Source organism: Giraffa tippelskirchi, chromosome X (assembly GCF_054371585.1).
Source record: "Giraffa tippelskirchi isolate mGirTip1 chromosome X, T2T-mGirTip1v1.2.pri, whole genome shotgun sequence".
Classification (NCBI taxonomy): domain Eukaryota; kingdom Metazoa; phylum Chordata; class Mammalia; order Artiodactyla; family Giraffidae; genus Giraffa; species Giraffa tippelskirchi.
In genome coordinates this window covers 22,239,040-22,254,510 of record NC_137289.1, presented here as the reverse complement: position 1 = coordinate 22,254,510, position 15,471 = coordinate 22,239,040, and positions in this window count along the sequence as shown.

Below are 15,471 nucleotides of genomic sequence, written 5' to 3'. Positions count from 1 at the left end.
GTCAGCAAAAACAAGACCAAGAGCTGACTGTAGCTCAGATCATGAACTCCTCATTGCCAAACTCAGACTTAAATTGAAGAAAGTAGGGAAAACCACTAGACTACTCAGGTATGACCTAAATCGAATCCCTTACAATTATACAGTGGAAGTGACAAATAGATTCAATGGATTAGATCCAATAGAATGCACGAAGAACTATGGACATAGGTTTGTGAGATTGTACAGAAGGCCATGATCAAAACCATTCTCCAGGAAAAAGAAATGCAAAAAGGCAAAATGATTGCCTGAAGAGGCCTTATAAATAGCTAAGAAAAGAAGAGAAGCAAAAGACAAAGGAGAAAAGGAAAGACACACCCATCTGAATGCAGAGTTACAAAGAATAGCAAGGAGAGATAAGAAAGCCTTCCTCAGTGATCAATGCAAAGAAAGAGAGGAAAACAATAGAATGGGAAAGACTAGAGATCTCTTCAAGAGGATTAGAGATACCAAGGGAACATTTCATGCAAAGATGGGTACAATAAAGGACAGAAATGGTATGGACATGACAGAAGCAGATGAGATTAAGAAAAGGTGGCAAGAACACACATAACTATACAAAAAAGATCTTAGTGACCCAGATAACCACAATGGTGTGATCACTCACTTAGAGCCAGACATCCTGGAATGTGAAGTCAAGTGGGCCTTAGGAAGCATCACTACGAACAAAGCTAGTGGAGGTGATGGAATTCCAGTTGAGCTATTTCAAATCCTAAAAGATGATGGTGTGAAAATGCTGCACTCAATGTGCCAGCAAATATGGAAAACTCAGCAGTGGCCACAGGATGGAAAAGGTCAGTTTTCATTCCAATCCCAAAGAAAGACAATGCCAAAAAATGTTCAAGCTACTGCATAATTGCACTCATCTCACACACTAGCAAAGTAATGCTCAAAATTCTCCAAGCTAGGCTTCAACAGTACATGAACTGAGAACTTTCAGATGTTCAAGCTGAATTTAGAAATGGCAGAGGAACGAAGGATCAAATTGCCAACATACATTGGATCATAGGAAAAGCAAGAGAGTTCCAGAAAAGCATCTACTTCTGCTTTATTGACTATGCCAAAGCTTTTGACTGTGTGGATCACAACAAATTGTGGAAAATTCTTAAAGAGATGGGAATATCAGACCACCTTACCTGCCTCCTGAGAAATCTGTATGCAGGTCAAGAAGCAACAGTTAGAACTGGACATGGAACAAGGGCCTGGTTCCAAATCAGGAAAGGAGCACGTCAAGGCTGTATATTGTCACCCTGTTTATTTAACTTATATGCAGAGTACATCATGCGAAATGCCAGGCTGGATGAAGCACAAGCTGGAATCAAGATTGCTGGGAGAAATGTCAATAACCTCAGATATGCAGATGACACCATCCTTATGGCAGAAAACGAAGAGGAACTAAAGAGCCTCTTGATGAAAGTGAAAGAGGAGAGTGAAAAAGCTGTCTTAAAATTTAACATTCAAAAAACAAAGATCATGGCATCCAGTCCCATCACTTCATGGCAAATAGATGGGGAAAGAATGGAAACAGTGACAGACTTTATTTTCTTGGGCTCCAAAATCACTTGGAGAAGGAAATGGCACCCCACTCCAGTACTCTTGCCTGGGAAACCCCATGGACAGAGGAGCCTGGTAGGCTGCAGTCCAGGGGGTCGCGAAGAGTCGGACACGACTGAGCGACTTCACTTTCACTTTTCACTTTCATGCACTGGAGGCGGAAATGGCAACCCACCCCAGTGTTCTTGCCTGGAGAATCCCAGGGAAGAAGGAGCCTGGTGGGCTGCCATCTATGGGTCGCACAGAGTCGGACATGACTGACGTGACTTAGCAGCAGCCAAAATCACTGCAGATGGTGACTGCATCCATGAAATTAAAAGATGCTTGTTCCTAGGAAGAAAAGCTATGACCAACCTAGACAGCATATTAAAAAGCAGAGACATTACTTTGCCAACAATGGTCCATCTAGTCAAAGCTATGATTTTTCTAGTAGTCATGTATGGATGTGAGAGTTGGACTATAAAGAAAGCTGAGCACTGAAGAATTGATGCTTTTCAACTGCGGTGTTGGAGAAGACTCTTGAGAGTCCCTTGGTCTGACAGGAGATCAAGCCAGTCAATCCTAAAGGAAATCAGTCCTGAATATTCACTGGAAGAACTGATGCTGAAGCTGAATCTCCAATACTTTGGCCACCTGATGCGAAGAACTGACTCATTGGAAAAGACCCTAATGCTGGGAAAGATTGAAGGCAGGAGGAGAAGGGGATGACAGAGGATGAGATGGTTGGATGACATCACCGACTCAATGGACATCAGTTTGAACAGGCTCTGGGAGTTGGTGATGGACAGGAAAGCCTGTCCTGCTGCAGACCATGGGGTTGTAAATAGTCAGACATGACTTGAGCAAATGAACTGAACTGAACTGAGCAGCCTAAGGAGACGTGTCCAAAAAAATTTATTGAGGTATAAAAGTTCAAAAGGGTATAAAAGTTCTTAGGAAAAATCAAAGGTACTAACTGGTGTAAATACATACTGTTCACTAGGAAGCCATTTCTCCCCAAATTGATCTACAGATTCAGTATGCTGCTGCTAAGTCGCTTCAGTCGTGTCCGACTCTGTGCGACCCCATAGACGGCAGCCCACCAGGCTCCGCCGTCCCTGGGATTCTCCAGGCAAGAATACTGGAGTGGGTTGCCAGTTCCTTCTCCAGTGCATGAAAGGGAAAAGTGAAAGTGAAGTCACTCAGTCGTGTCCGACTCTTAGCGACCCCATGGACTGTAGCCTACCAGGCTCCTCCGTTCATGGGATTTTCCAGGCAAGAGTACTGGAGTGGGGTGCCATTGCCTTCTCCGACAGATTCAGTATAACCACAATCAAAACATCAGCTGACTTTGCTATAAAAATTGATTAATTATAAAGTTAATGTGAAAATTCAAAAGACCTAGAAAAACCAAAGCAATGTTGAAAAAGAACATAGCTGAAAGACATACATCACTTGATTAAGGACAATATTTAGATACAATAATCAAGACAGAGATAAAAAGCCGAGAAATTGCTTTGTCAACAAAGGTCTATCTAGTCAAGGCTATGGTTTTTCCAGTAGTCATGTATGGATGTGAGAGTTGGACTATAAAGAAAGCTGAGCACTGAAGAATTGATGCTTTTGAAGTGTGGTGTTGGAGAAGACTCTTGAGAGTCCCTTGGACTGCAAGGAGATCCAACCAGTCCATCCTAAAGGAGATCAGTCCTGAGTGTTCATTGGAAGGACTGATGTTAAAGCTGAAACTCCAATATTTTGGCCACCTGATGTGAAGAGCTGACTCATTTGAAAAGACCCTGATGCTAGGAAAGGTTGAAGGCAGGAGGAGAAGGGGATGACAGAGCATGAGCTGGTTGGATGACATCACCTACTGGATGGACATGAGTTTGGGTAAACTCCGGGAGTTGGTGATGGACAGGGAGGCCTGGCATGATGCGGTTCATGGAGTCGCAAAGAGTCAGACACAACAGAGCGACTGAACTGAACTGAACTAATCAAGACAGTGTGACACCCATCTTAGGGATGACAGATAAATCCCCCAAATAGAACAGAGCATACAGAAACAGACCCAAACTTATATGGTCATGGGATTTTTGACAAAAGTGACCAACCAATCCAGTGGGAAAAGGAAGCACTTTTGTTTTGTGTTGCTTTTTAACAAATGCTGCTAGGATAGCTAGATATCCATGTGGGAAAAAAATATAAAATAAATCTCAAATTTTGTGACAGCACATACAAAAATTCCAAGTGTAAAAACAAACTTTTTGTCATAGCATACACAAAAGTCATTTCTAGATAGATCATAAGCCTAATTAAGGTAAAACCATACAGCTTTGAGAAGAAAATTTAAGAAAATTTTTTGTTACAAAGTACAAGTCCCCTACATATGAAGCTTCAATTTGCAAACTTTCAAAGATATGAATGTGCATGCCAGCCCCTGTATGCTAGCTGTTGTACTGCATTACTGTGTTTTTAAGGTATTGTACTGAGAATGATTTCTTTATTTTCTGTTTTTTATGTACATATTATTTGTATGAAAAGTATTAGAAACCAATTACAGTACAGTCTTATAATGTCAATTGTGTTAGTTGGGTATTAGGTTGACTTTGTTGGACTTTGAACAAACTGGACTTATAAACACACTCTCAGAATGGAACTCATTCATGTGTAGGGGACTTACTCTACATAGGCAAGAATTTCTTACACAGGTCACAGAAAACAATAACAATAGAAAACTGACAATACAGATTCTATCAAAATATTACATTGCTGCTCATCAAAAAAATTTTTAAGAGTGAAAAAGTAATGCACTGGGAGAAAATATATACAGTATATATAAATGTGTATATGTGCTTATGTAGTATTTGTTATATACATATATAACAGGTTATATTAAAAAATTCTACAACCCAATAATGAGTGGACAAGAAACAAATAAAAAATGGACAAAAGTTGTACATTCTATTGGAACAGTTTTTCAGTTTCTTATGAAGTCAAACATAAACACACCATATGATCCATAATCTCTCTTCAATATTTACCCAAATTAATTGAAAACATATTCACATAAAAACATGTACATGAAGGTTTAAAATGCCTTATTTATTATTTCCCTGTATTGGAAACAATGTAGATGTCTTTCAAAAAAAAATGAATAGATAAACTAGGGTAGCATGGAATATTACTCAGCATTCAAAAGGTACAACATAGATGAATCTTCAGCCTTCCCAGGTGTCACGAGTGGTCAAGAATCTGCCTGCCAACGTGGGAGAGGTAAGAGACAGGGATTCGATCCCTGGGTCGGGAAGATCCCCTGGGGAAAGACATGGCAGCTCATTCTAGTATTCTTGCCTAGAGAATCCCATGGACAGAGAAGCCTTGTGGGCTACAGTCCTTAGGGCAGCAGAGTCGGACACAATTGAAGCGACTTAACATGGCGCAGCACAGATGAATCTTAAATACATTTTGCTAGGTAAAAGCCACACAACCACAAGAGCTACATAGCATGTGAATCCATTTATATGATAGTCTGGAAAAGGTATAGGGAGCGAAAAGAGATCTGTGGTCTCTGGAGTAGGGAGAAGGTCAAGAGTTGACTGCAAAGAGGCCATGCAAGGTAATAGAAATATTTTCAGGGTGATAGAAAAATTTTGTGTGGTACTATAATTGTGCATTCATGATTATGCATTTGTTAAAACCCATATAACTGCACCCCATGGAGAGTGTGTTATTGTATGCAGATTAAAAACATCAACCAGCATGTCTGGGGAAACCACGATAGAATGAAGACTATGGCAAATGAATCCAACTCTGTTACAAATGTGGTACAACTTAACTAAAGAAAGTTGAGAGAAAAGGAACTGACTTAATTATTTTACAAAACTGGTTTGTCTAGATACTCTTTTAAAGATAATAAAAATGGACCTGTACACACTGTACTCTTATTGGTACATATATTTCTTACGAGGGTATGAATCTGTAATTCTGAAACTACATTTCAACTATACTAGGGCAGAAAAAAATTAGCAAGTGGAATATAGATAATGACAGTCAGATTTCTCTACCAAAGAAAGAAGTTACAAATAAGGGCTGAAAGTGTATTGTTTTTTCATCACTGCCACAACAAATCACCACAAACTTTATGTTGTTGTTGTTCAGTCACTAAGTCATATCCGACTCTTTGTGACCCCATGGACTGCAGCACGCCAGTCTTCCCTGTCCTTCACCATCTCCCGGAGCTTGCTCAAACTCACGTCCGTAGAGTTGGTAATGCCATTCAACCATCTCCTCTTCTGTTGTCCCCTTCTCCTCCTGCCCTCAATCTTTCCCAGCATCAGGGTCTTTTCCAGTGATTTTGTTCTTCACATCATATTACTGTTTGATAAACTGGCATCCTGACCTGGGTCTCAATGGGCTAAAATGAAGGAGTCTGGTGACTATAGGGGATAGTCTATTCCCTTGCCTTTTCCTGCTTCTTAAGGCCACTCACATTCCTTGGCTCATGGAGCCTTTCCTCAATCTTCAAATCTAGCAATGTTGCATCTCTCTCTGTCTTTCTTGCATAGTCACATCTGCTTCTAACTCCCACTTTGGCCTCTCTTCCACTTTTAAGGACTCGTGATTATATTGGGACCACCCAGATAACCCAGAATAATATTTGTGTTTTAAGATCAGTTGATTAGAAATCTACATTCCACATGCAATCTAATGTTCCTATGTTGTATAAGGAAACATATTCACAGGCTTCAGGGATTATAATGTGCCCATTTTTTGGAAGGGGGTGGCATTATTCTGCCCACCACAGAGGAGTAATGATAAAATGAACCCCGTAGTGCTGAATTAGAGTAAGAGATATTGGTGCAAACTCATTTTTATGTTCATACATACACAGATATAGAATAAAATATAGATATGGGTGTGTATGCTCAGATTTCCTAGCTATGTCCGCTAGAAGAAACAATATCCCACTAGCAACAAGCACACTTAGGCATAGATAGTGTTCTAAACACCATCCTTCAATAAAAGTAACCAAGTCTCTTTGAAGAAATGGGTGATTCTAAGACTGGGGCACCGAAAATACAAGGTGACCCTGGAGTATCTCATCGTGCCAGCAAACACTCTAAAACTCCCAGAAGGGATAGGGCCGTGTCAAAAGGATACAGGGCCCAACCTGAAAGAGTTCCCAGTGACTGAAATTTGAGCAGCAAACTAAATAATGATAGTATTGTCTTTTAACTTAAAGAATAAGTGAGCCCATACTGGTATAAATGCATAATTGAATAATGGGGGAAGAAAGGGCAACCCTTTCTTACAGAAGAATTCCAATTAATAAACATAGAAGGAATGCAGCAAAAAGAAAATCGCCTTAGAGTAGCACAATAGCTTTTAGGCAAAATTCACTGATAAACGCCCACATTAGTGAACAAGACTTTAAGGAGAAAAGGGATAGTCGCATCTCCCAGATATTATAACTTCCTGTGGTTAAGAAACATTCCTAAGTTATTTGGTATTCCTCCCTCTAGGAGACAGTTTAATTATCCTCCACTTAAATATGGGCGAGACCTAGTGACTTGTTTATATTAGAAATACTATGAATTGAAGCTGAGTATGTATATACGTAGTGAGTATTTATGTTACTGTGAAGAGTATCTTCACAGTCTAAAACCTAGAAGACATCACTTTGATCAAGTGGCCAAGGTTAGCATCACCACTGGTAAATTCTGTGGATATATCGTATCATGTATCCTTTGATGTGCTGAGATGGACACTTTGCCTCTGTGATATTCTTCCCCTTAACATATTACCCAGATGTAAACTCAAGAAAGCACCAGACAAAGCCAAACTGAGGGACCTTGTACAAAATAATTGACCAATGGTCTTCAAAAGTGACAAGGTTATGAAAAACAAGGAAAGATGAGAAACTGTCATAGATTGGAGGGAACTAGGAACTATGACAAGTAAATACAGTGTGGCATCCTGCATTTGACCCTAGGACAGATATATATTTTCAACTTTATTCAGAAAACTATGAAGATTTTTATAATAAGATTTTTGGTAGAAAACATAGTTATTAAATTAACAATTTCAATTGAACAGTATCCATAGAACGTCAAGAAATAATAATGCTCAGTACAATCTAATAAAACAGAGTGCATTTTAGACATATTACTACTAGAACAGATTAAAATTAAAATGGTCAAGATGGAATTAAGAAAACATATAAGCTATGAAATGTTAACTATCTGGATATCAAAGGTTTGAGTGTCTGAGTGACTGAAGGTGAAGGGGCTTGAAAGTGGCAGAAACTTAAATGACAGGTGAAGACATTATGGCCACTGAACAACATTTGATTATTAGCAAACTACTGCTATGTGTAGGCTAGTTGGCCTGTCTTGAGAAAAAAAATTACTTCACGGGACAAAAAGAATGGGCAGTATCAGTGAGACAGTGCTAAACTGGTCAAAGGTGTTCAAGATGATAAAGTAGGCCTAGAGAAGCATATAAGGGAGCAAAGGCTGTAGTTAGCTGGTTGATATCACTATCAGCTTCTCAACATTGTGTCTCAGAGTCCCAAGAGGGTCACCAGAAACATTGCAAAGACAAGGAATTCCAACCCATGGAGATTCCCACATCCTTGGAAAGCAAAAATTGCCAAATTTTCCTTTTTCTTTACTGGCCATTCTCTAGAGAATGGGTTTTTAACTAAAGGATTCTATCCACTAGAATATGTTTGGGAATTTGTAGAGGCATTTTGGTTATCACAATGGTTGGGAGATCTGATATTTAGTGGATAGAGGCCAGTGATGCTAGTTGTTCTGAAATAGATGGAATAATCTCATATAAAGAAGAGTTATCCTGTATCCGATACAGTTTTCAAATATTCCGGTAGAGCCTAAATAGCATAGCTGAGAAAAATTGTTTAAAATTATCTGAATCTTGTCTTATCTCAACAATAGTTTTTATCCTGCTATTTTCCTATATCTGTTTTTTAATGTTTTCTTTTCTTATATATATAATGACTACCAACCCTCTTACTTTTCTTTAATATAAACTTATTCATTTTGAGTTGGTGCAATCATGTATTTCATTATATTGTTTAATATAGTCATGCCCTTGCATTTTTATATTGAAATAAATATCATTTTATTGTAAATTACTTTCCATGGATTTCTCATTTATATTTCAGTTAGGTCACTATATTGACTTTTTGAAATTATGTACATAGGTAGGTTATATCATCTATGAACTTCATTTCAGGATAGTGAAGGGGGAGTCACAAAATATTTGTTATTAAGAGGGAGTATTATGTCTTATAGGAGTGAGAACTACTGATCTAGTGCTAAGAATAAAAGATGAATACAGATAATAAGAAAGGCTTGAGGTTGTTGAAATTCAAATGATTACCAAAGTGGGAGCTTCCGATCATTGGCGTGAGTGAGCCACAGAAGCAGAAGGTTTCTGCTTGAGAAGACTCATTACTAGTCTGCGTCAGGCCTTTTTCATCAGCTTGTCATTTTATCCTCACAACAACCTTGTAAGGTAGGTACTACTATTATTTCTATTTTTCAGGTGAAGTAACTGGACCTCAGAGAGATGAAGGCAGTTGTCTAAGTTTTCTTAGTTACCAAGTGGCAGAATCTAGAGTAGAACTCAAGTCTGTCTGATACCAAAGACACATGCTTTCTGTTATCCTACTCAGGTTATCCAAGAGCAAGCTGGGGAAGAAGGTGCTGGACATCCCTGTCCCTCTACAGAAGAAAGAGCCTGTGAGTGTCCATGAGGGGGGATCTTTCAGCATTTTTTGAGTGCTGCTAGTTGTGCTAAGAATTTGAAAAAAATAACAGAAACCTTTTTCTTTCAATGAAGCTCTAACTTGGTTGGATAAGTAAGATGTACAGAAAGTACAAGGTTAAAGTAGAAGAAGGAGAGAAAATGGTAGAAACTGGGGAACAGCGAGGACAGTTTTGTGTGTGTGTGTCTGTGTGTGTCCCATTGTGTTCCATGTGTGTCTGAAGGAAATTTCAAAAGTTTTACTAAATGCCTACTATGCGCATGGCCAAAAGCAAGGAAAGAAATTTGAGACATAATGAAATGCCGGAACCAGAAATCAGTCTTTGAGGAGGTGGGAGGGGAAGGGGCCCGAGCACAGATGAAAGGACACACCTCTTTGACAGAAGCCAGAGACCCATGAGAAAATGAGATTGCAACATGAGCGAAATTTGGGAGGCAGAATGGAGGGGGCATCTGCCAGTGTTACTGTGTAAGGCCAGGATGAGACCATTCTTACCACTGAGCAAGAGTGAGAGGAGGGAGTAAGTTGAGAGGCCAAGAAGACCAGAAAAGGTTTGGGACATGACGTGGGCACGAATAAGCCCAAAGAATCAACAATAAATGAATAAAAGATTGTGGAGCTGCCTGCAGGCTTCTGGTGAAGTTAAGCTGTAGGGATTTATGCATTTGTTGATTACCCACTTTGTGCGCTACCCATAGTAAATATTCAACCCCAGGCAGCTGCCTCTGCCACCTCCCCACTCTTGGCCCCCCAGCCAATGTTCTGTCTCATTTTTTCCTAAGATGTGAGCAATCTGAGCAACAAATTATGAAGACGGAGCATACACATATAGGGTTTGCTGTTATAATCAAAATTTACAACAAAACTAATCTGACACATATTTAATGATATGCATAATTGTTATTGTGCTGGGTGGCAATTAGGCATAAATTGTAAACAGTTCGCATAAATGCCTGTAATTAGAATTACTTCCGCACAGTTAAATCAAATTCTTCGTTTCTTTTCTGAGTTTGTCAGCTCTTGTATATTCCTCATCTGCACCCACGTCAGTGGTGCAGATACTGAGCTGTCGTTAATCATCACCTTCAAGCACTTGTTATCATTGAAGGATAAAATCTGAGATCTGGTCCAACAGTGATCTCTGACTGCCACACGTAGGGCCCCTTCATCTGAAGTGTCCTGCAAGAGCCAGCCCTCTCCTGTGTGGTCCTTAGTCAACCTCAGAGGGTGGTCTGTGCCCCCTCTCTAGGGATTTCAGGTGGGGAGGGAGGAGAGAACTCTGGCTAGTGATGGCAACATGGGGGAAGAAATGGATTCTGAATCTGATTTTCTGGAACTCCAGGGACAAGTGCACCACAAGGAAAGGGGAAATGGTTAAATTCAGCACACACACACCCTCCTCTCTGCCCCCTGTCCTATGAAATGACTAATGCGACCATCTTTGCAACTGTCCTTAAGGGAATAGATTCATACTAAAAAGAAAATCCTGCTCCAGCCTAACTCTAGAAGCATCCTTCCTTCCATTCAATGAAGCTGACTCCTGAAATGCCTTTAAATTCCTGGTACATACTGCTTTTCCTTTGCCATTAAAAATTAATGTTTTTAAAAATCCAGAGGAAGCCAGCATATTGATGGGAATATGGGTTCATAGACTAATATTTAAAGTCAGATACACCAGGATGCTAGCAGTGAAATTTTGGTATTTACAGTTTCTGAACCTCAAATTTCTCATTTGTAAAATGATGAGCATAATAGTATCTGTTTCATATTGTTGTTAAGATTTCATGGGATTATGTATGTAAAATATTAGCACATTGACTAGAGCATAGTAAGATGTCTTTAACTCTCAGTTGCATTTATTATTAAATGTTGATTGTTGCTTTCTCTATTACTGTGACTGCCTCTCCATGTGTTTACTTCTGTAGGAAGCAGAACTGCAGGAAATGAATGTATGAAATGCTAGTGGTGAAATCTGGATACTGAAGCCGCAGATGACCTTAAATCAAAGAGAACAGCACAGATGGTTCAGACTCTCATCTATATTCCAATTTTGTTAGAGAGAGGTTGGTGCCGACCTGGTACACAGTGAAACCTGGCATTTAGAGGAGACCAAGTAAGACTAGATTAATATGGTACTTAGAAACTTCGTTTAATCACCAAAAATGTATTAACCGAAACTCCATTGCCTTGCAGAAGTAATATAGACAAAGTATTTTAGGAGGGGAGAGAACATGTGCAACAAGTATGACAAAGGGCACTAATACAGTTGTATCCTCAACACAGTGGTAGCTCCCATGATGGACAAAGTACACATCTTTGCCTAGGAGGTTCAGGGAAGATTTTGAGGAAAAGGTCTTCAAGTGAGTGTAGCAATGTACTAAATGATATGTGTTTAAAAATTCAGTGTTGGTCCAGAAATATTTTTCCATATAGCTGAATTTTCTGAGCCTACTTTTTGCTTCCTAAAATAGCATGGATTCCATAGCCACGATTGTAGTTACCACTGCTTCATAACAAGCTACTCCACAAATTGGTGGAATAAAGCAACAACTGAATTATGTTAATGAATTCTGTGGGTCAGAAACTTGGAAGGGTCACAGCAGGGATGGAGTGTCTCTGCCTCTAAAAGTCTGGGCCCTCAGCTTAAAAAAACTTTATGATTGGAGAGAGCCAGAGAGTTAGGAAGTGGGATCATCTCTAAGTATCTTCTCTCACATATCTGACATCTGAGGCTGGTTGCCACTGTCACCCATTATTTATGCTCCAGTCATGCTCCATTGATCCAAGCTTTCACGGGTCTTCCATATTCAAAAGAAGGGACATAGATCCCACCTCTCAATGGAAGGAATGTCAAAGAACTGAAGATATTTAATATACCCTATAGGCCTTGTATAGGTATTGCTTCTGTCTCCCCAGGGACTATCAACCAGAACACCTCTAATGTGGCTTCTCCATATGGCTTAGTCTTCTTCTCAGCATGATGACCCCAAGAGAGTCAGACTTCTTACATGTTATCTAAGTGTACGGAAAGAAAGTTTTCAGTGAACAAAGCAAAAGCTGAATCCCATTTCATGTCATAGCCTTGGAAATCACTCCCCGTATTCTGGGTGTTACTATTGTGCCCAGGGGCCTTTGTTATACACTGTTGGTCCAGAATGTCACAAGCTCTTTGAGATTAAGAAGAGGACACCACTCCTATCTTTTGAGGGCAGGAATATCAAAGAATTTGTGGATATGTTTCAAACCCTCCTTAGCTACTCATTTATCAAAACTACAATCTCTGAATACTTTACCCATTGACTAACCAAGGAGTGAGGATTCCAAAAGCCTTTGTTCATTTATTCATCAAATATGCATTGAGTGTTTACTGTTGGGCTGCTGCTGCTGCTGCTAAGTCACTTCAGTCGTGTCCGACTCTGTGCGACCCCATAGACAGCAGCCCATCAGGCTCCACCGTCCCTGGGATTCTCCAGGCAAGAATACTGGAGTGGGTTGCCATTTCCTTCTCCAGTGCATGAAAGGGAAAAGTGAAAGTGAAGTCGCTCAGTCATGTCCGACTCTTAGCGACCCCATGGACTATAGCCTACCAGGCTCCTCCGTCCATGGGATTTTCCAGGCAAGAGTACTGGAGTGGGGTGCCATTGCCTTCTGTTGGGAAGTCACAGAATTTCTCGGAGACAGGCATGAAAAACAAAAATATACAAATGGCTAAGTGCTAAGGTAAATGATGAGATATTGAAGTTTAACCAGATGGGGGTGATGGTGCTGGCAGAGAAGTTAATTTAGATGGAGTGGCCAGGCAATGTCTTATCTGATGTCAATTTAAGGAGAGAACAGAGGATAAGAAGGAGCCGACTCAGTCAAGTTTTGAGGAAGAGCATTCAAAGCAAAGGAAAGAGCATATACGAACATTCTGAGGCAGAAAACCTTTTACAGATTCAAGAAACTGAAAGAGGATCTCATATGTGGCCAAAGAATGTAGAATAATTGTGTGTGATTATGAACAGTATGAAAAGGCAAAAAGATAGGACACTGAAAGATGAACTCCCCAGGTCGGTAGGTGCCCAATATGCTACTGGAGATCAGTGGAGAAAAAACTCCAGAAAGAATGAAGGGATGGAGCCAAAGCAAAAACAACACCCAGTGGATGATGGGACTGGTTATAGAAGCAAGGTTCGATGCTGTAAAGAGCAATATTGCATAGGAACCTGGAATGTTAGGTCCATGAATCAAAGCAAATTGAAAGTGGTCAAACAGGAGATGGCAAGAGTGAACATCAACATTATAAGAATCAGCGAACTAGGATGGACTGGAATGGTTGAATTTGATGACTCAGACGACCATTATATCTACTACTGTGGGCAAGAATCCCTTAGAAGAAATGGAGTAGCCATCATAGTCAACAAGAGTCCGAAATGCAGTACTTGGATGCAATCTCAAAAACGATAGAATGATCTCTGTTCGTTTCCAAGGCAAACCATTCAATATCACGGTAATCCAAGTTTATTCCCCAACTAGTAACGCTGAAGAAGCTGAAATTGAATGGTTCTGTGAAGACCTACAAGATCTTCTAGAACTAACACCCCAAAAAAGATGTCCTTTTCATTATAGGGGACTGGAACGCAAAAGCAGGAAGTCAAGAAACACCTGGAGTAACAGGCAAATTTGGCCTTGGAGTACAGAATGAAGCAGGGCAAAGGCTAATAAAGTTCTGCCAAGAGAATGCACTGGTCATAGCAAACACCCTCTTCCAACAACACAAGAGAAGACTTTACACATGGACATCACCAGATGGTCAACACCAATATCAGATTGATTATATTCTTTGCAGCCAAAGATGGAGAAGCTCTATACAGTCAGCAAAAACAAGACCAGACTGTGGCTCAGGTCATGAACTTCTTATTGCCAAATTCAGACTTAAATTGAAGAAAGTAGGGAAAACCACTAGACCATTCAGGTATGACCTAAATCAAATCCCTTATGATTATACATTGGAAGTGACAAATAGATTCAAGGGATTAGATCTGATAGAGTGCCTGAAGAACTATGAACAGAGGTTCATGACACTGTACAGGAGGCAGGGATCAAGACCATCCCCAAGAAAAAGAAATGCAAAAAAGCAAAATAGCTGTCTGAGGAGGCCTTACAAATAGCTATGAAAAGAAGAGAAGGGAAAAGCAAAAGAGAAAAGGAAAGATAAACCCATTTGAATGCAGAGTTCCAAAGAATGGCAAGTAGAGATGAGAAAGCCTTCCTCAGTGATCAATGCAAATAAATAGAGGAAAACGATAGAATGGGAAAGACTAGAGATCTCCTCAAGAAAATTAGATACCAAGGGAACATTTCATGCAAAGATAGACCCAATAAAGGACAGAAATGGTATGGACATGACAGAAGCAGAAGATATTAAGAAGAGGTGGCAAGAATACACAGAAGAACTGTACAAAAATGATCTTCACGACCCAGATAATCATGATGGTGTGATCACTCACCTAGTGCCAGACATCCTGAAATGTGAAGTCAAGTGGGCCTTAGGAAGCATCACTACGAACAAAGCTAGTGGAGGTGATGGAATTCCAGTTGAGCTATTTCAAATCCTCAAAGGTGATGCTGTGAAAGTGCTGCACTCAATATGTCAGCAAATTTGGAAAACTCAGCAGTGACCACAGGACTGGAAAAGGTCAGTTTTCATTCCATTCCCAAAGAAAGGCAATGCCAAAGAATGCTCAAACTACCGCACAATTGCACTCATCTCACATGCTAGTAAAGTAATGCTCAAAATTCTCCAAGCCAGGCTTCAGCAATATGTGAACTGTGAACTTCCAGATGTTCAAGCTGGTTTTAGAAAAGGCAGAGGAACCAGAGATCAAATTGCCAACATCTGCTGGATCATCGAAAAAGCAAGAGAGTTCCAGAAAAACATCTATTTCTGCTTTACTGACTATGCCAAAGCCTTTGACTGTGTGGATCACAATAAACTGTGGAAAATTCTGAAAGAGATGGGAATACCAGACCACCTGACCTGCCTCTTGAGAAATCTGTATGCAGGTCAGGAAGCAACAGTTAGAACTGGACATGGAACAGACTGGTTCCAAATAGGAAAAGGAGTA